The sequence below is a fragment of the Ambystoma mexicanum genome, chromosome 3p (assembly GCF_040938575.1).
Source record: "Ambystoma mexicanum isolate Mex_15411 chromosome 3p, UKY_AmexF1_1, whole genome shotgun sequence".
Lineage (NCBI taxonomy): Eukaryota > Metazoa > Chordata > Amphibia > Caudata > Ambystomatidae > Ambystoma > Ambystoma mexicanum.
In genome coordinates, this window is record NC_090925.1 from 377,543,046 (window position 1) to 377,565,371 (window position 22,326).

The 22,326-nt window shown below is 44.6% G+C and overlaps 1 long non-coding RNA gene across 6 annotated transcripts in view; it reads left to right on the forward strand.

Annotated features, from left to right (window-relative positions):
- LOC138580471 (uncharacterized) overlaps nt 1-22,326 on the forward strand; it is a 940,189-nt gene that overhangs the window by 31,954 nt on the left and 885,909 nt on the right. For all 6 annotated transcript variants that reach the window (XR_011304271.1, XR_011304266.1, XR_011304268.1 and 3 more), the window contains exon 2: nt 19,508-19,588. This is a non-coding gene — a long non-coding RNA (uncharacterized lncRNA). The remainder of the gene's footprint in view (nt 1-19,507; nt 19,589-22,326) is intronic.

Here is a 22,326-nt window from a genome sequence, read left to right on the forward strand (position 1 = left end):
TTTTAACATATCTATTTATTTGTGTCCATTCATGCAGCTAACCACTTACATTTTACAGACACGCATCCAGGGCTCCTATCCTTTCGGCCATTTGTATAGTCTAGTAGATTTTATGAAGGGCAACAACCATTTGCTGTTTATTTAACATTTACTTTGTTTGCAGTAGATGTCAAATAAATGTTTCACTGTGCATGGCTGGCCTCTGGGTGGCAGCAGTATGCCAAACAAAGTGGGTTTGTGATACTCTTAGATCGAGTAGGTAATCTAAGTTACTCGACCTGCAGGTCAAGTGGAATTTTCAAGAATTTGCAATGCCTGATTTATGTCTTAATTCAGCCGTACACAAAACTGCTGTATTGTTGCTCATTTTATGTCTTGGGTACAAATAACGTCTGTTGAAATAAAAAATATTAATACAGTTTTGCTTATCAAGTGGGTTTGTTTGCTAATCAAGAACATTTTAATTAGCAAACTCTGCTAATCAAATTTTGAAAACTAATTTATGCCTTGCTGTAAGGTACTTTAGCAACATTTTATCAGTGCACAAAGAATAGCAACAAAGTGAAAGACTAAGAGAAACAGTCTCCCTAGTACTGACTGTCTTAAGAGCATGTCAGTTTCCTTATAATAAAATGAGCAAAAGCTCAGCGGAGTACAGCAGAAGGCTGGGTCCTACTGGCAAAAGTAAGGCTAGGATGGTCGGACAACAGCAAAACTTGGGGTGTTCACAACTGGAGGGAAAATTACACATACATGGAAATCTTTCCTAACAGGCCCGCGGGGAACAGGTGTGCTCCTGCATAGCTATTTTGAAGGGAGGTGTCAACCACTGTCTTTTGGGTGTCGCACCGCTGCTAACATTGAAGGGCAACCTGTGAGGCTCGATTAATAATTAATCTATTGCCAAAGCGGTGGGTATAGTCTGTTCTCACCTGTAAGCAGATATACCATTCCCATGAATACTAGGATAGAAATCTGCTACCACTCTCCCAGGACCTGGTCTCTTTTGTTGTTAGTGAGGAGTCCCTTAATGGTTTTCACAAACTGGCAAACAGTTGCCTCAGGGTTGGAGGGTGAGGCCTTATTGGCAGGAAACTGCATACTTGAGGCTACATGCTCCAATTCCTTGCCAACCGATTCCTGATCCAGGGACCTTCCCAATCCCTCCCTCCCACACTCTCCACCCTGGGTCTTTGTCCTCCCTGATCAAGTGTAAAGACTACGATTAACATGAGGAATATGAAGATGAAGTTGAATGAGAATCTCTAGTATGCGTTGACCCTGCTCCTGCAGGAGGCAGCACTCTGCTATTCTTTTAAAGTCTCTCTGATCAGAGTCTTTAGCATAATTGGGATCCCATCCCTCCTCTCCCTGGAGAATTGATGGGAAGAGCTAGAGTTGGTGGAGGAGAGGAGTGTTCTCTGTGCCTCCTTTTCCCTAGGCACTTGTGGGAACCCATTCTTCAAAGCCCTAATGGTTACTGTCCGGAAACAGGAAAATGGTTTGTGCAACAGTGTAATTCGCAAAACTTCTCAAAAGCTTTAATTGTAGCTCACATATGCTTCACCTAACCAATGACACCACCGTCAGCCCAGGAGGCTACTCAACATCTGGCTGGGCTGAGATGTTTCCGAAACGGCGGCACAAGATTGGCCTCCCATCAGCGTTCTTCCCGTAGCAGTTGCACAGATCCATGACCTGTAGCACCTGCCAAATTGCCCCACCAAGCTAGCCACCTCGTGGCTTTCTAGTGTAACCTGCTGGAACGCCAGACCCCTGGTACAGCTCAGGGTTCACAATCCCGCTATACTCAACTTGGGCAGACTGGCTCATCCAGCGCCCCACGGCTTCCTGTCCCAGGCAGACGGTGTGGTAGCAGCACCAACAAATGCAGTGAGTGGACAAGCCCCGCTGGTCTCCTACTTGTGAATTGACTGCCGGAGATCCAGCAAACAAAACTAGATCTGAGGATAGTCTGCAACCTTTCATACCCCTTTAGAGGGAGGTGAAGCGAGGACAACTTATCATGCTTTTTGTTATGAGGTTATGAAAGGTTCTGGTTGGGAGAGAGCAAACAGGCTTCCATAGTTAGACTTGGAAGAGGAGAGGTGGGGGTAATTGCTTCATGTTCAGATCAATAACGACTAATAAAGTAACTGGTGAGCCCTATTTTCCTTTATCATGTCCTTTTTGTTTATATTTTAACAAACACAGAAAGGAGGGGGGGAGGCAGGGAAGGAAAGCAAGAAATGGAAGGTGGTGGCAGGGAAAGTGGACTAGTAATGTCCATGCATTCAGCAGACATATTCCAGAAACTGTATACTCGTGGGAGGACCGGAGGGTGTGCAGGGGGCTTCTGGTCCCGTCCATGTTCAGTGGGTGGCCAGATAACCAGTTAGTGCAGCAGACAGGTACATAGGGGGGGGAGAAGACATATATAAATAGGCTGCCAGGCAGTCCAGGGTGCAGCGGCACTCGGGCAATCATTAGAAAAGATGCAAACGTAATCTCAGGGATGGCTGCAACCAAGTAGTCCTTTATTAATACATTGTCGTGGACCAGAGGGCAGCAAAAGAACAGCAAAACAGCGCGTTTCACACTAAGCGGGCTTTGTCTTGTTTCAGAGCAAGCAAAAGGAACGGGTGCTTTGTAATAATCTTAGTCCTTAATTTCTGTCGTTAGTGCGTATCATTACAAATTGTGTCTAAGCAGAAATCATGTCCATGCTACCGACATTTGAAATGTCTTGTTTTGATTTGAAGTGTATTGTTGACACGTTGCTATGAGACGCACATTTTTAAAACACTTAATCCTTTGCTTCAGTGGGCTATATATAACATGTAGAGCCTGAAAACGTTTGCAACCAAAGTTTACTGATTTAAATAAACACATAATTGGTTAGTCCTTTGTAGCAATAGGCTATATGTAAAATACAAAGCTAAAGAACATTTCCAGACCATTTTTAAAGTATGACATTTTTACAGATGACTCAACAGAGTAAAATGTCATCCCCTGGGTACGGTATATTTACAGGGTGCAGTGCTCATCGTTAATCATACCCAATGGCTATAGCATGCAGCTGATGTATGAGACTCTAAAGTGCAATGTGCTATGTGCAAAAGTCAGATTGTCCTACCTAGTTTGTACGTTTTACAACTGTTATACTTGGCTGTAAAGTACAACATGCTTCGTGCAAATGAGTAGTTGGCTTGATACATTGCTCACCATTATATTCGGCGAGTACATCTTGCAGCTGGTGTATTTGGCTATAAAGTGCTATGTGTTATGTGCAAATGGGCTACCAGTCTATCATACCGTTTTTGAATATAACGTACAATTGGTTCAATATGGGATATATATATATATATATATATATATGTATATATATATATATATATCTTCTTCCGGAACCTTAGGTGGTTTGAGGGAGGCAGAGAGACTATTCCAGCGGGAGGCACCAGCCTTGGGGACAATGCAAAGGGTCTTGAACTTGGTCCTTGCAGCCACTGGGAGCCAGTGGAGAGATTTCAGGGCTGGAGAGATACGATCCCTGTGCTTGAGGCCAAGGATAAGTCTTGCAGTCCTGTTCTGGATTAGCTGCAAAGGGCGAAGAGTAGAGGCAGGCAGATTTAGAAAGAATTGAAACTTGGTTGTCTTCACATGTAGACATGTGCCAAAAATAAGAAGCTGTGTTAGTTCACAAATTGTGATTGTGCCAATTCTTGTTTAATATTTACAGATAGTCCAAAAATGTCCTTTTTAAATATTAGCTCTCTGTGATTACACGTGTTTCGGCAAACACTTTGCCTTTCTCACATCAGGGCAATTCTGTTTAAGCAAATCATGAAACATACAAAGCAAAAGTAAAAATCAGAAAACCACAATTCAATTCATTGCATACATCACATGATATAGTTAAATGGGTAAGTGACACAGATAGTGATTAGTGTACAGTCCAGAGATGTAGGAGTGGGGCAGGGTAGGGTAGTTAGGGAAGTTCAGAAAAAAATATAAAAACAAAAGAAATTATCAATACTAACATCCAGCAGATTAATTGTACATCATGACGTCAACTGTTATGGACTATAGTAAATGTGTTTGCATACGTTAAACACTATGTGCTAGAGTAGATCAGATTGAAACAATGGTCCCTCAATACAACTACAGCATAAGTACCACATGTTCCAAATAAATTAACCTCATCACATATTGTCCATGGATCGATCTGTAAATTCCAAGGTGGGCCACCACCTCTTACCTAAATATTCATGTTATGGTCTCAGTCTTTGTGTTGAAAACCTCAATCACGGGTTAAATCCCTCCTAAATTGAAACATAATTCACATTAGTATGAATATAGCTTTGGGCAATTAGCCCCATTTAAACGGTGTTCTAACTACAATTGTTATTCTGTTGCGGTTAAATTATGTGTTCTAATAATCTGCATCTTGAATATATGTCTCATGTTCTTAAGTCCTCTGCCATCGTATTTTTCATGGTTTATTTGCCATTTACTTGATTACAATAATTTCTCGATCCGCTATTTCAATCTCATATATGTATTTAAATGTAAATTTCGTGCTCATATTGGCATGAATAGAAGCTGTTTCGGCTATAGTACTGGTGGTTTGATTTCGCTTCCCTGTTTAATTACTGTCCACGAATGCCGGGAATCTTGTATTCATCGCCACTAATAGTTCATGTATGAAATGCCATTCTTTATAATTTACGGGCTCCCGCTCTCACTCTATGTGGGCGCATCAGTGCGTTACGGAATGCACTTTTTTTGTGAACTTCCATAACTACTCCACCCTGCCCCCCGCTTAAATCTCTGTGGACTGTACACTAGTCACTATCTGTGGCACTTAACCATTTAACTATATCGTGTTACGCATGCAATTAATTGAATTGTGGTTTTCTCATCTTTACTTTTGCTTCGCATGTTTCATGAGTTGCTTAAACAGAATTGCCCTGTGTAATAGCCCGGAAGAAAACACAAACACTGAGAATTGTGTACCTGTGTTCTTTGTACCCGAGGTGAATAGGGAAGTAACGTGTGCTATTCCAGGGACAGAACACCAGGAACAGACAGACAGGCACAATTTTGGGACATGGTGGGGTCATGACTCAGTATGTTTAAATAATGCGCAGAGGAGCGAGTCGGCAGCCCCGCGGCATGAAGCTAGCGGAACGCCGCACTCACACGAGTCGGCAACTAAAACGCTGCACTCACTCAAGAAGGGAACCCCACGGTATGAAGCGAGCGGAACGCCGCCCTCACACGGAACGGGAGCCCCACGGTATGAAGCGAGCAGAACGCCGCCTTCACACTAGACGGGAGCCCCGTAGTATGAAGCGAGCGAAACGCTCCACTCAAACGGGTCGGCAGCCACGCTACCAAATAAAAACGAAACCATGACTACAAACGGGTCCAAATCAATCCACCCCATGTTAATAAAACACGAGGCTGACAGCCTCCTAGAGCCTCCTGCAAACAAACTTCCTTACCTGGGTCACTTGGGCACGGCGGGGGCAGGACTGGACGCAGAGAATGGGAGGTAGATCCAAACAGTTTTCCTCCACAACGGCTCAAAGGGAAGTGGGGGGGGGCTTGGAGGGGTTTTTGTAACCGGGAAAGTAAGACCGTGCCTGATTGGCTGATGAACACAAGGGTATATAAACCAGAGGCAGTAGAAGGGATGGGGGTCTCGCTCTTCATTCTGTTGCAGAGCCAAACAGGCGTGGAGACCGGAGCTGCAGGAGGCTTATGGGCATACAAGGACTAAAAGGAGAAGACTATCCAGAGGTCCTTACTTCATCCCCAGGAAAGATAAACAGCAGGAGAAGGAAGTTTTGGAGAGCGAATCCCACTGCAATTTATTTTTTTCTTTTTCTGACATTTCACCACATTTAATTTTGTCATTGATTGGTGAGTCAAATAAAGACACTTTTTTCAATTGAATCCCCTGCCTGCCTTCTTGTCACAAATTTTGGTGGCAGCGGTGGGATACAAAACACGCCATGGAAGCAATCATTAAGGCGCTGGCAGACGGACAACAGCAATTACGACAGTTGGTGCAGGTACATAGTCATCAAGCCCAAGCGGACCATCAAGCCCTTCAGCAAGCCCTACAACTACAAGCAGCAACACAGGACACCCTAAAGCAAGTCACGGAAGCGGTGGCGTCATACAGAGGGTCAACGCCTGCCCCTTCTAATGTGCTGTAGAAATTTCAATAGGGAGATGATCCGGGGTATTTCTTTAAGAACTTTGAACGGGTTGCCAGGAACTCCCAGTGGCCAGTTGAAAAATGGGGTCATTTTATAGCACCCTTACTGACCGGCTCCATGCAAGGGGCCTACCAGGCCGCAAAACCAAATGGATACACAACCTATGCGGAAATAAAAAGCACCATCCTTGAGAGGATGGGAGTAGACGAAGAGGCGTACCGCCAGAAATTTCGAGAAAACAAACTGCGCAATGGCGAAACCCCAAGGCAGCTGTACTATCGGGTTCATGATTTAACGGACAAGTGGTTAAAGCACGCCACCTGCTCTATTCAGGAAATCATGGAGAAGGTAAAACTAGAACAATTTGTAGGTGCCCTCCCAAGTGCCATACAGAAGGTGGATACAGCAACATCATAGGCCTACCCTCAACAAAGCAATTGACATTGCAACAGCCTTCCAAAAGGCAGGAGGAACACGGGTAATTCCGATGGAAGGAAATAGGAACCTTCCTCCTAAGCCAGCAGGAACGGTAGAGGTCAAGCCCCCACGAATGGAACCCAAAACGGGGGTCTGGCCAGTACCAACAGACAGCCTCAATGCTTTGACTGCGGGGAATGGGGCCACATTGCCCGGTTCTGCCCAAGGAAACCCAAGGCCGAACCAATGGAAATCGGTTGTACCCAGACACGAGAGTTCCAAAGAAGACGGGACCCCTACATGGTGGAGGTCCAAATTGATGGGGTTCCCAGACAAGGTCTTCTCGACAGCGGAAGCGAACAGACCGCCATCCGGCCAGAAGTAAGTGTATCGGGCACTAAGGGGGATTGTGTAATTCCAGTAAAATGTGTGCATGGAGATACCAAAACATACCCTTCCAAACAGGTTACTATAGAAGTTAACGGGGTTAGTACACCTATGGAGGTAGCCATCATGCCACACATGCCAGCCCCAGTGTTACTTGGAACAGATCTTCCCTCCTTTTTAATGAATGTGTCACGGATGCTGAGTGGTTAAAATTGACCCATTTTTCCACACTGACATTAAGGAAGAAAGAGAGAGAGGGAACCCAAAAAGACAAGGAGGGAAATACGGGATGAGAAAAAGAGGTGGATGGAAAGATTCAGTGGGATAGTGGACTGGGTTCCCGAGGATAAAAAAGAGTGTCATTTAGGAGCGAAACCCTAACAGACCCGACTTTAAGAAATGTCCGAGAACAAGCTATGAACGAGTCCAACAACCCACACGACTACCCCAGATTCAAGTGGGTAAGAGGCCTGTTATATAGAGTTACCAAGAACCCGGATGACTCAGAGTTAGAGCAGTTGTTGGTACCAGCCAGTTTCAGACCCTCAATAATTGAACTGGCTCATGACAACCGGACGGGAGGACGTATGACCCGAGACAAAACCCAGGACAAAATTCTAAAAAGATTCTATTGGCCAGGGGTATATAGGTGGAAAAATACTGCGAAGAGTGCCCAGTCTGTCAGAAGACAAACCCAAGAAAACCTCTTCGTGCCCCTTTACGACCGATGCCATTGATAAAAGAACCATGTTTCCGGATTGGAATGGACTTGGTTGGACCGTTGGAGCCCAGTAGTCACGGATATCAATATCTTTTGGTGATAGTACACTACGCCACAAGATATCCGGAAGCTTTTCCCATGAGAGGTATAAGTGTGGTACAAGTGTGTAACCAACTGGTAACCTTCTGTGCCAGAGTGGGGATTCCATCAGAGATAGTGACGGACCAAGGCCGGAGTTCCACATCAGGAGTAATGCGCAGTGTGTCAACAGCTGCAAATTAAACAAATACGCACTTCTATATATCATCCCCAAACACATGGATTGGTAGAGCGCTACAACAAGACAATTAAGATGATGCTCAAAAAGGTAACACCCCCTATAGGAAAGGACTGGGATAGAGCTGTTCCATGGGTGCTCGTGGTGTTAAGAGACACCCCACAGTCTTCGACAGGGTTTTCCCCGTTTTAATTATTGTTTGGACACCGCCCAAGAACTGTCTTAGACCTCGCCAGAAATGAGTGGGAAGAAGAAGAGGAAACCACCACCCTCACAGACTATGTAATAGAACTGAGATCTAATTTGTCTAAACTGAAGGAGTTGGCCCAAGAAAACCTGGGTAGGTCTCAGGTGGCACAGGAAAAATTGTACAACAAAAAGACCAGAGTCTGCAGCTTTAAAATAGGAGACGGTGTTCGTGCTCCTACCCACAAGTTATAACAAAATGTTGGCCCAGTGGAGAGGGCCATACAAAATCAAAGCCGTGTTAGGCCCAGTGAATTATTTGGTAGAGCAACCAGATCGCAGAGAGAAAACACAGAACTACCACATAAACCTGCTTAAAGGATGCAAAGATCCTGAAGAATATCCAGCCAACATCCAGCTGGTTACTCGGGAAGAACAGGTGCCGGCCTTTAGTACAGTTCAGTGGGGGCCTCAACTAACCCCAGAAAAGAAAAAGGAACTCGAAGACCAACTTAGTGACTTAAGGAATGTATTTTCCTTCTTCCCAGGAAGAACGTCCTTAGTAGAACACAAAATAGAAACAGAACCGGGACAAACCGTGAGGATACGTCCATACCGCCTTCACAAGTCCAAAAGGAAGTCTGTGCAAGCAGAAGTGGAGGAAATGCTGAGACTGTGAGTAATAGAACCTTCGTGTAGTCATTGGTCCTCCCCTATTGTCCTTGTCCCAAAACCAGATGGAAGTATCCGGTTTTGTATGGAGTATAGGAAGCTGAATTCGATCTCAACGTTCCAAGCTTATCCAATGCCCCGCATAGATGAACTCATCGAACAGTTGGGTTATGGCTGTTTCATTAGTCCATCGATTTGACGAAAAGGTACTGGCAGATTCCCTTGAGATCAGAGGCCAAACTAAAAACAGCATTTTCAACCCCTTCAGGTCTATACCAGTTTACGGTACTACCGTTCGGCTTACACCGGGCACCGGTGACGTTTCAAGCTTTGATGAATCGAATACTAGCCCCACATTGTCAGTATAGTTCAGCCTAATTAGATGACATAATAGTGTACAGCCAAACCTGGAAGGAGCATCTGGAACATCTCACTGCAGTAATCAAATCTTTACAGGCAGCCGGATTAAAAATAAACCCATGAAAACCATACTAGCAGCCAACCAGAGCAGGTACCTGGGGTATCTAGTAGGAAATGGAGTAATCAAACCACAACTGGACAAAATAGAGGCTATTATCAAGTTGCCAATGCCTAGCAACAAGAAACGAGTAAGAGCCTTTTTGGGGTTCATTGGTTACTACAGGAAGTGCATTCCTCCATTTTCAACAATCGCCAGCCCACTAACAGAAACTCTCAAAACATCATACATCGGTGACATTGTAAAAGATGAAAATGCCTTAAAAGCCTTTAAAAAACTCAAACACATCATATTGGGGCATCCGGTTCTACGATGCCCGAACTTTCAAGAACCTTTCTTTCTACAAACTGATTCCTCTGGCTTAGGGTTGGGGGCAGTGATCTCGCAAGGTGGTGAGACAGAATTACACCCGGTGGCCTTTATAAATCGTAAATTGTTGCCCCATGAGTTGAGTTACTCCACCATCGAAAATGTTTGGCAATCAAATGGGCAATTGAGACCCTTAGATACTACCTGGCATCGACACCGGTTTACAGTGTACACTGATCATGCACCACTTCAATGGCTGGCCAAGCATAAGGATTCGAACCAAAGGGTGTTACGATGGTTTCTTACTTTACAAGAATATTGTTTCCAGACCATACACAAACCCTTGGCGTTTCAGTTGATTCTTGACTATTTGTCAAGATGTATTGATCGCCCCGAATGGTTCGATTCTTCGGGGCGCATGTGTAATAGCGCGGAAGAAAACGCAAACACTGAGAACCGTGTACCTGTGTTCTTTGTACCCGAGGTGTATAGGGAAGTAACGTGTGCTATTCCAGGGACAGAACACCAGGAAGACAGATGGGCACAATCTTGGGACATGGTAGGGTCATGACTCCGTGTGTTTAAATAATGCGCGGAGGAGCGAGTCGGCAGCCCCGCGGCATGAAGCTAGCAGAACGCCGCGCTCACACGAGTTGGCAACTAAAACGCTGCGCTCACACAAGATGGGAGCCCCACGGTATGAAGCGAGCGGAATGCCGCCCTCACACGAGACGGGAGCCCCGCGGTATGAAGCGAACGGAACGCTGCGCTCACACGAGACGGGAGTCCTGCGGTATGAAGCGAACAGAACGCTGCACTCAAACAGGTCGGTAGCCACACTACCAAATAAAAACAAACCCATGACTACAAACGGGTCCAAATCAATCCACCCCATGTTAATAAAACACGAGGCTGACAGCCTCCTAGAGCCTCCCACAAACAAACTCCCTTACCTGGGTCACTTGGGCCCAGCGGGGGCAGGACTGGACACAGAGAATGGGAGGCAGATCCAAACAGAGTTTTCCTCCACAACGGCTCAAAGGGATGTGGGTGGGGCTTGGAGGGGTTTTTGTAACCGGGAAAGTAAGACGGTGCCTGATTGGCTGATGAACACAAGGGTATAAAAACCAGAGGCCGTAGAAGGGATGTGGTCTCACTCTTCATTCTGTTGCAGAGCCAACCAGACGTGGAGACCGTAGCTGCAGGAGGCTTATGGGCATACGAGGACTAAAAGGAGAAGACTACCCAGAGGTCCTTACTTCATCCCCTGCAAAGAACCAGGAATGATAAACAGCAGGAGAAGGAAGAATTAGAGAATCCTACTGTGCAATTTATTTTTTTCTTTTTCTGACATTTCACCACATTTAATTTTGTCATTGATTGGTGAGTCAAATAAAGACAACATTTTCTTTCAATTTTCTTGTCACACCCTGATTTGAAAAAGGCAAAGTGTTTGCCAAAACATGTGTAATCACAGAGGGCTAATACTTAAGGACATTTTTGGACTATCTGTAAATATTAAACACAAATTGGCACAATCACAATTTGTGAACTAGCACAGCTTCTTATTTTTGGCACATGTCTACATGTGGAGACAACCAAGTTTCAAAACGGAGATGAGGAACCAATGTCTCCTGTCAATTCTTCACATACATGCAACAACATTTTAAGACTTTGAAGGATATAAGGGTGCAGGGAGCATAAAATTGGTGTCCCTGAGTAGTTCCTCAAAACTTTTTCACATTTTTAGAAAGAGGCTGTTGCAGTAGTCCAGCCTAGAGAGAACCAGGGCTGTGGAGACAGATTTCTTACCTCACAGGAAGGTGCAGGTAGAGGGCCTAAGGAGGGCGACCGAGGAAAAGCGGGAGCAGGGGTCCCATTGAGAAGGATCTCAGTCATACTGGCATTAAGGCAGAGATCGTTAAATCAAGGATAGACAGTCCGGAATGAACGAGAGAGGTGAGGCGGCTGAGGGGAGCCTGAAGGAGAGCTGAGTGTCATCTGCATAACACAAAGTTAGGAGAGAAAGTAGATATGAAGTGGGCCATAGGTGCCAAGTAAAGGTTGAATAGCCGGGGTGAGAGGTTAGAACCCTGGGGAACACCACATGTTTAGAGGGAGGTGGTGAAGAGAAAGGACCCCGATTGGACCTTGAAGGGTCAACCAGAGAGGAGGGAGGTCAACCAAGCTAGGGCCTGACCCTTGATGCCCAGGTTGTCACGAAGACGATTGATCAGGATGGCGTGGTTGACTGTGTCGAAAGCAGAGATTAGAAAGCAAGTGTTCAGGAGAGCAGTTTCTGTGCTTCTGGCTGCTCTAAAGGCAGACTGGTGGTCATGGAGACAACCAACAGATTCAGTATGGAGAGTAAGCTGGTAGATGGCCAGCTTTTCCAGGAGTTTGCCCAAGAAAGGAGTGATGGAGATCAGGCAATAGTTTTCCCGGAGAGGAAGGATCTGCAGTGGGCTTCTTAAGGAGGGTGTGCACAAGGGAGTGCTTTAGGAGGGAGGGGAAAGTTCCACTGGCAAGCGTATTTGCAGGAGTTGGCCAAGGCTGGAGCGAGGGTGTCTATGTGGTCCACGATGGTTCTGGAGGAAGAGGGGAGCACCTACATGGACGAGACTTTCATAGATTGGACTTGTCTAGAAACTTCATCAGGAGATAACACATTGAAAGAGCAGAAAGGAGGAGGAGAGACAGACAGAGAGGAGCCGAGGGAGAGAGCGAGAACAGATGTCCTGAGTTTTAGTGATTAATTGAGAAGCCAGTTCCATGCACAGGGCCTGGTAGGGAACAGGATAGGTGGAGACTGCAGCAGGATTGGCCAACTCCTTGCAGATTTTGAAGAGTTTGGCCATGTTGTTGGAGGCCGCAGAGATGCAGGCTTGGATGTAAGCTCTCTTCTTGGACAGGACAGTCTGTTTTGCCTTTGGAGCAAGCAGCAAGCCAATTTTTCAGAGGATGAGCCTGATGCCCTCCACTTCCTCTCAGCCACCCTACACATTTGTTTAAGGTTGGCGAGGTCAGAGTCATACCAGAGTTGCACTTTGATGTGGGCTTCAAACAGATCCTCCTGTTGGGCAAGGACATCAAGAGTGTTGGCGATAGAAAGATGCAGGTTGGAGAGGGCTGTCTGAGTGTGAGTCCGCAGGAGGAGTAGGAGCAGGATAGAAAGTACTGGCGAAAGCCTCCACTGACACGCTTCATGGGTCGAATGATTGATGAGGTGGGTGGCAGTGCTGTAGTCTGCTTCACCTGGGGGACAGAGAGCGAGAAAATAGGTGGGAGGAGAAAATAAATTGGTAAGACCAAGAGAGAAGTGGTGAGAGGGTTTGAGAGGGGGATGTCTGAAGAGATGAGTACATCCAGTGTGTGCCCGGCAGAGTGGGTCGGGTCAGAGGGTATAATAGAAAGATAGTCGCAGGGATTGCGAAAGACCCCCGAGGAGGGGTTGGAGGCATCCATGTGGATGTTGAGGTGCCCGAGGGGGATAAGTTGAGGGGTAGAGGCATGGAGAAAGGAGGAGAGGTTGGCCCACTCAGAGAGGAAGAGGGCGACTTGGCCAAGTGGCCTGTAGATGGTGGCCACAGTAAGAGAGAGGCCAGGAGAGAGAGCCTGCAGACCAGCCATTCAAAGGAGGAGTAGGCCTGCATAGGAATGTCAGAAGCAGGGATCCAATCCGGGAAGATCAAGGCTACTCTACCTCCTGGACGGTTGGTTCTGGGTTCGGAGAGGATCTTGTAGCCATCCGGGAGGAAAGTGTCAAAACCTGTGACGGAGTTCACCGTGAATCATGTCTCGGTGAGACCAAGGACATCCAGATCTAGTTCTTCGAGGAGTCGGCAGATGTCGGAGGAGTGTTTGACAGCAGAGCAAGCGTTAAGAGTAGCAATACGGATCATGCTGCCACATTTGAAAGACTTCTGTGGAGGGGTACAGGCATGAGGTACACCCAGTGGAGCTGGTAGAGGGGCCCGAGAGTGGGCAGAGGAGGAAGAATGAGAAGGCAGAGTAGTCGGAGAGGATGAGGAGGATGCCAGGGAGTTGGCAGAGGACAGAGGAGGCAGAGCGGCCAGACAGTTGTTGGTAAGAGTAGCAGGAGAAGGAAGGAAGTTGATAAGATGCGGGAAAGGAGTAGGAGATTGGGCTGAGGGCCCTGGACCAAGACGGTTAATAATAATGATGGTCTTGGAGCAGTGGAAGGGGACCAGGAGAACTTGCCACCGAGTGCCACCATTAATGGGAGAGGAGGAAAAAGGGGACAGAACAGAGACAACCTGGGGTGTCGTAGGCCTGGAGAGGGAACCACAGATAAGATATTGATGTGTTTGTCTGGAAGAAGCACTGGTGTAGGGATCAGCGATAGGGAGGCCTGGGTTGGAGACCAGGATGTTTCTTTTGAACTTCTTCCTACCAGACTTGGTGAGAGGGATCGGAGATGGAGTAGCCGTCAGAGAAGATGGGGGGAGACTGAGAGCACCATAGAGGGGTGTGTGGAGGAGCAGGAAGAGGAGGAAGCCCAAGCAGGAGGGAGGGAGTTGGGGGAGGGGGAGGGTAACACACTGGGGGCACACAAAGGGGGAGAGCACAAGGGGAGGAGGGGTACAGTCAACGCAGAATACAGTAGCAACAGCAATCACAATTGGAGGGGAAGGACCTAAAGAGAGGGAGACGGTGCAGTAATACAATAGAAACCACTGGGGGAGGGACAAGAGAAGTGAGAGGAGAAATGCAAACAATACAAAATATGCAATACAATAGTGAACCCTGGGGGACCTAGAGGAGTATCACACAATACAACAAAAAAATATACAACACAATATTAACAGGGGGGATCTGGAGAGGTAGGCAGAGAAGGGAGAAGTGGAGCCTGAGGTGCGAGGCGAACAGCGCACGTGGAGTCGGGCGGAAAGGGAAGGACACACAAGGCTGGTAGAAGAGGAGCCTAAATTGTGCAGAGGACAGCGCACTTGGAGTCGGGTGGAAGGGGAAGAATGCGCAAGACCGGGAGAAGAGGGGCCTAAATTGCACGGGGGACAATGCACGTGGAGTCGGGCGGAAAGGGGACGAGCACGCAAGGCCAGGAGACGTGGAGCCAAGTTGCGAGGGGAACAGTGCACATGGAGTCGGGCGGAAAGGGAATGGACGCGCAAGGCCGGAGAGTTGCGTGGAGCGCAGCAGTGGCTACTCTCCCTCCCCGAACCTTCTTACCTTTCAGACGCAGATGGACAGCGGCTACAGCGCGCACTTGCAATCTGCACCGCTACCCCTTTGCCGCCAAATGCCTGCCTCGCACAACACTGCAGCCTTGTCCTGCAAGGGCTTTGGTGCAGAGGGTCCGATTCTCTGTTTTTAAAGGTTTCGATGCGTGGACGTAGGCGCAACGTATTGAGTGTCGATGGGCAGCGTCTCCTGAGCACCTACGTCACACAACACAGCGGCCTTGTCCTGCGATGGCTTTGTGGCAGAGGGTCCGATATAAAGTGGAAATGGTTCTTCTACATCCAGCTGCAGTCATAATGTACTGTAATAGCACAAAGGGCTGCAGTTCATGTGGGTAATGTATGCACCATTTATGAAAAGATTCTCACATTCTATAGTATTGGCATATGGTTGATACACTGGTTCAGTTTTGATTTTGACAGGCCTCCATTGTTTTAAGAGTCTTCAGGGCACATGCCTCGATTTATGTATTTAATCCCTGCATCAAGTAAGTCGCAGAGGACAGCCTCCCTAGCATATCTCCTGTTTAAATCAACATGCTGACGGGATTCTACCCCTGACTGCATAGAGATTACAATCCTGGTGTACCCTGCATGTAAGAAGCAGTAACCAAGAGCAGTGTAGTGTATACAGTTGTTTTTTTGATATCAAGATGTGGTGATGAACAGGTTTGCGAAAAAGAGAATCCTGAAAATTGATCTTGAGCAGCCAAAAAGTATAACTGTGTTCCAGTCGCGGGCATAACACCCTGTTTGGGCAGCACCTTTCAAGCTCCCAAGGACTGTTTGGAACCTCACACAATCATAATCCAGACGTACAGCGTGTATCAATACCTTTTCTACCCAGCCATACTGGAATATTCTGAGCAAAGTAAAGCAATTTAGGGGTTATCAACAGCTTGGAACCCAATACTTCATTTTATGTTCTAAATCCTATAAATATACTTCAAAATTTGCTGCAAGCAATTCACAAGCTGTCTTACGAACCTTCACCACCTAAATGGGTAATACCTTCCTGGGCCCATCTAAACCCGCAAGAATCTGAAAGTTACGAAGTCCTCTCGGTCAGAGGAAAACGATTAGATTTCAATCAATTCACCATTAATCCTAGAAATATGCCAAAAGTCTGACTCGTTTATTGTTATGATTAGGCCGACTTCTGGATCTCTAATATAGAGTAATAAATCATATGCATGTAATGAAATAACTGTTCTATGACCTCTGTCTGTTGCAAAGGGGAAGTGAGAAGTGGGCACCTCTGCTTTGTCTCACGTCCCAACAGAACGGATTTGGACAAAGAACCATTTAGAAGTAAACAGATAATATATCCAGCGTGTGCCCACCAAGTCCTATACTTTTCATAACTCCAAATAACTTGGTTGAATGCTTTCTCCAAGACTGCCACAACCGCGGATAGAGTGGGGTTCAGTTGGTGTACAATGAAGAAAAGGAGAGACGATTATGAACTCCAGATCTCCTGGGGATACACCTGCCTTGAGTTAGCTATATTAGAAAAGGCTTATGGCACATTATTTGATGGTCTAGCGCCATTTTGCAATAAAGTTTTTGACGTTGGTATTTATTAACTCCTTAAGTGCCAAGGTCGAGGTATCTCGTCCTTGGGATTACCTCTCTGTTGCCAAGGACGATACCTCGTCCTTGGCACTTAAGGGGTTAATGAAAGAGAAAACAGTAGGAGGCATTGAATGGTGACATACCAAAAAAGGCCTTGGCACTGGGGTGGGAGGGGGTACCCATGGCAGTTAATTAAAGAGGAAGAGGTCAATATGAGGCACAATATTAAGGCTTTGTGTGGCTTTAATAGTAGTGTTATTACTCCCTCTCACATAGTCTGGGCAGGCATCCCAATTCTCTAGCTTCCACCCACTTTCATATGTTTAAGGGTGAGAAGAGAATCGTACTAATTACAAAAATACTCGAGATGCCAAACTACCTGAACCATGAAGCCTTGGCAGTGGGAATCTCCTCTATAGCTCTTCTCTCGTTCAGTGATTGGTGTATCGAAATCTGCCACAACCCTATCTTCAAAAGTTCCAAGTGTAATATCAGAAAAAGTGTTGTATGCTGAATCCAATTTAGCATCCGGGTTTCCATATATTGACTGATTAAAATTCCGTATACAGGGTACTGATACTGCTTAATGAAGTATGTTTGTCCCCCTGTGTGTTATGTAGTGTTAATATAGTTGTGGCGTTCCTTTCACTGTAAAAGCAGGTGACAAATTGCATTGCATGGTCACTCGCCTTCAGCATGTCTTCTGGCCATGATGGGTTTATAAAGAAATGTAAGATTGTGTTCTCTAGCCCACTGAAAAACTGACATCCATAATGCCACGTCACGTTGTGCTACCTGGTGTATCTCTTTTTCGGGGACGAAGCCTGGAGGGAAGCTGGAAGTGCAGTTGGGGGTCGTGGGGAGGGCCAACCCCAAAATACAGTGCGGGTGCCAGTCACCGACCTAGTGGGCTGTGTCCGTTGTGGCTGCGTTCCATAACATTGCTCTTTTCTTTGTAGCTTTTGGAGCCCAAACCGATTTAAATTTGCTGTCTGCAACCTCATATTATTTTTCCAGGACAGTTTTAAAATCTCGTAAGGTGTGCTAATTGGTAGAAGTATGGTAATTCCCAAGTTTCTCCAGTGTTTATTCCATATTATGACGATGCCTGCAGATACTATTCAAAGCACCATTTTGCACCCCAGTACAAATACCTCTGATAGGCTTCACACAGTGTGGTGTAGCGACACAGATTCTGTGTTATTGTGAACATAGAATATGTTCTCTGATTTCACCCCTCGTGGCAATATCTGTGAGAACTGCAGATTTGAAATTTCATGGTGGGTGTACTCTGATGCCCTCGACAACATTAAGAGTTGGTTTAATTGGAGAACCTGCAGGCAAAAATTGAGCAATCCATCCTATAGAACCAATCACGTGAAAGTAAAAATGCATGTTTTTTTGCAATGCACACTATGCACGAACGGGTAGAATATATATACGCTTGTGTGCTGGGGTTAAAATGGCACCATGTATCTACCAGGCTCAAATAGACCATTATGAAATCTCTGGCAGAGGCAGTTCATCTTTATTTGATGTGCACTAGAATAAGTCTAGGGTTGTGCGCAAACGACCAGCCCAGATCAAATGCGTATCAGCATCTCTATAGCACTTATCAGCTAACTATGAATACAAGTTTGAATCGTTTATAATGGGCCGTACAGAGGAACTAATGTAATCCTAAATTCACAATGCATGCATATCTGCATTTTTAGAATAAGCCCTAGGGATTTGTTAATGCACCTCTTGAATTGCATGAAAATTAGGTGTTTTATTGCGATGCAACCCGATGCTTAGACAATGTTCAACTCATAGCCTATCTGTGTCAAAATGACGATTTGATGAGCAGGAGTCAAAAGTAGCTCCTTGTAGTTGTTGGTGTCAAGCTAACCAGGCTCTTCTAGGCTATAAGGAGGAGCTGAACACTTCCCAGCAAATTAAAACCCTGATATAAAATCTAATCCATCCTAATCTTAATATAGTGGTTTAAGCACCATGCATTCCAACTTTTTAACTTCAGCAAAGGAATCTAATGTGTGTTAACACTACTCCTAACAGTTGACATTACTTCTGGTCCGAAAATTCACCAAATGATTTTCCTTGTTTGACCCATCCGTACATTGTCCCAAATATGGTGTGATCGCTATTCTAAAATTAATAACCAGACTGTCTCCCCCCCACCAGTGCTGCTAACCCCAACATTCAGTGAAATACCCTGAAAACAACTATTTAGAAATAAACCATGCAGTATGCATGATGGGAGTTTGCACTTGCCGCAATCGTAACCAGCACTTCAACAGAATCCCCAGCCATCCTTCTGGAAATCTGATCACAGAAGGGGGTCTGCTCAGGTACATTATTGGGCTACTCACTATAGGAGTACACTATACATATACATCAACAGTCAATACAAAGCACATTACAGTGAGATCCTGGGGCTCCCACAGTACTACAAGCAATACTCACATCAGCAGTGGGGTCAGGAGAAGCAGAGGCAAAGCTAAGCAGTTCATCCAAGAATGTAGTTTTGACTTCTGGGTTGGTGTTCATAAAAATAAATTTGAAAAGTACGTGTTGTGCACCACAGTTATGCAGGGAACAGCATTGAGTAGTGTATGCTCATTCCTCTTATCTTCTTTATCACAGTAAAACTGCATCTTCCTTTCTGGACTGAATCAGTGAAGTCTGGAACTATATAAATCCCCTCTCTCTGGATTTAAAGTTAAACTTTTCCACATGCATGTCAGGCGGCAGGGGTCAACAGGTTTATTTCTGAGGAGGACAATAAGGCCGCAATCGACGGAGACCACCACAATCCACACAGGATGCAAACGAGACAGTGGCATTCCAATCAATGGCAAAGGACAAAATGCCCATCATTAACCAAATACACACTCATTAAATCAGAAACGGATCTATTAGCAAAAGGACTCTCATATGTACCAGTGACCAGGCCGGACCCGTTTAACTGCAAGATCGAGTTAAAAATGTCTTTTTGTAACCTCCCATTAACATTCTTTTTTTTTTTTTTAGATCTATCTACCTCAACATCATGAAGATACAACTACAACAGGACGAGAAAACTCGGAGACATCTAAAATTAGAAGCCTGAAGGTAGGTCCAATTTTACTCCTCCCATCCATGCTTGCCCGCTGGAACTGCTTGCTTTTGAAAACATTGTCATTAAACAAATGGTTGATGCCATCTAAGAACTCAACAAGACAATCTGAACATAATAAACGCACAAGTCTCAAAGATCTGTGCAGCAGACAAGACATCACTATCAAACCCGCGGCCAAAGGTGGAGGGATTGTGATTCTAGATACAAAAAACTATAACACAGGATGCTTAAGATTGTTAAGGGATCAAACTGCATATGAAAAACTTGAGATGGATAATATCAAATGTCTTCAAGACGAGATCGAAAGCCTTACTAATCATGCCGCAACTGAGGGCTGGTTCAGTACAGATGAACTACAGTTCCTACGAAAATCGCATCCTATAATGGCATTCTACACTCTTCCAAAAGTCCATACAAATTAAAAGAAACCTCCAGGTAGACTGATAGTTTCAGCAATTGATTCACTGCTAGAACCCCCCTGTCCAGTGGTCGAAGTGTATGAAAACAAGTAGTGGAACGATGTTCCCTGCTGGAACTGCCCCGCTCCCCACAAACAGCATTGCAACGCCCCTTCCCACGCACAATTCAAACCCGCAAACAAATTGATTCTACCCTTTTCTTATTCGATCCTTTGCATTCGAATCTTTGACCTATAACCATATTATCCAAGACATCTTTTTTTTAAATTTTATTTTATTTATTTATTTTTTATTTTGATACAGCTGAAATCAATCAACTTTTCAAAATTACATAAATATAGACATCAAATTAAAAGATCCATTTCAGTTACAATTTTTGACACAAGTTCACTTACAATTTCACATAAAAACTTAACGAGGCATAAAGGAGCAAAAGGAAAAAAAAATAAAAAAAAATAAAAGAAGATAGTCACTTAAAAGCAGGAACTCAGCCAAAAGATTAAAAAAAACTGATATGAACATATAAGAACATCTTAATTCTAAACTCATATTGTCATTTAATAACAACAACTTTTGTAAATTGCCTCAGTTCTACTTAGCTATAACATAATTTTAGTTGGTAAAATATTTTCAAGAAATTGTACCAGGGCTTTAATCACCGCAAACCTCGGACTATTAAATAAAATGCTCCAAGTCTCAATTTCATTCCTTTCCATATGCAGGTCTAACAAGTTTGAAAAGTATTTGTTTCTGATATCTTTCAATTTAGGGCACGATACTACCACATGTTGTAAAGTTTCCCTTACAGAGTGTATTTCACAAAATCGACAAAAATGTAAGTCAGCGGAAACAATTTGACGCCTCACTAGCTGCTCTCTCCTAGGCAATAAGTTCAACCTTATACGTAAATATTGATTTCTAATTTTTGCTGAGGGGCATTTCATGAAATAACCCATTCGCTTATTACCAAAAATTCTGGTATCAAAGTCTCTGTAATTAATGCAGAGCTCATATTTCTTAATCCAAGCCCATTGATAAAAGAGTTTCTTAGCACTGGTTGGGCTATCAATTAAGAACTGTAAGGAGATATTTGCCTCCACAAGAATTTTTAGAACAAAAGTTCGCCATTTTGCAGGGAAGTTTAGGACAGAGGTGGTCAAATAACGGGCAACTGTGCTCAAAATATTGTTGTTTGTCACACCCATCAAGCATTTTCGGAAAAAGGCACACATTCTCCATTTAACTCTACTCGCTAGAGAGTTGATGCCCAATTCAAAACATAGTATAGGCAAAGGCACACAATTCCGTAAGTGTAGCACCTTTTTCCAAAAAGCAGCTTCGAGTTTATTCCAGTATTGATCATTTACGTAAAGTTTTGACTCAGTGCCATATAAGAGACTAGCAATCACTTTTGTTCGTAGAACATAAATAAATGCTTTAAAGTGAATTTGCCGTATCTATAGACAAGTATTTTAGCTTGTGACACCAAGGATAGAAGTTTGGATTGCAGCATTATCAAATATTTGGGATCTCCAATAGTATTTTGGATAAACAAGCCCAAATATTTGTATTCAGAAACTATTTGCAAAGGTTGAGTTGGAGATTCCAAACTACATTTTGGTTCTTACATCTACCCTTAGGTCTGCATATCATGATTTGTGATTTTTCCAAATTTATTATTAATTGGTTCTTCAGGGCATAATCGGACAGCGCAGATAACATATTCTGGAGGCCCTTAGGCGTCTGTGAAACCAAGACCAGGTCATCAGCGTAAAGAAGCCAACGTATTCGCTGGCCACCCAATTCAGGCGCATCCGATGAAATGCGATTTAAAAGCGAAGCCTAAATCAGGAATAAACAAATTAAATAGAAATGAAGCCAGAATACACCCCTGTTTGAATCCTAAAAATGTGGCAAAAGATGCAGATAATAAACCTTCGATGGAAAGTCTGACACGCATAGAAGTTTCTGAATGTAATTGAATGATTAAGGATAACAGAGAGGACGGACAACCAAGTGAATGTAACTTATGAAATAACAAATTCCGATTGATAGAATCAAAAGCAGAACTAAAATCAGTAAAAGCGAGATATAAGGATTGATTGCGTGCTGCGTATTGTGACTTGAGCATATTCAATGAGATCATGTTAGGTAAGGTGCCAAGACCAGCGACAAAGCCTGATTGTAAAGGATCCATTTTTGAGCATTCCTTCGACCACTTTTTTAATTCTCTAAGAATTATACGTGAGTATATCTTGCCAGGTACATCAAGAAGGGAGATGGGCCGATAGCTGGCAGGGTTGGCTCGATCT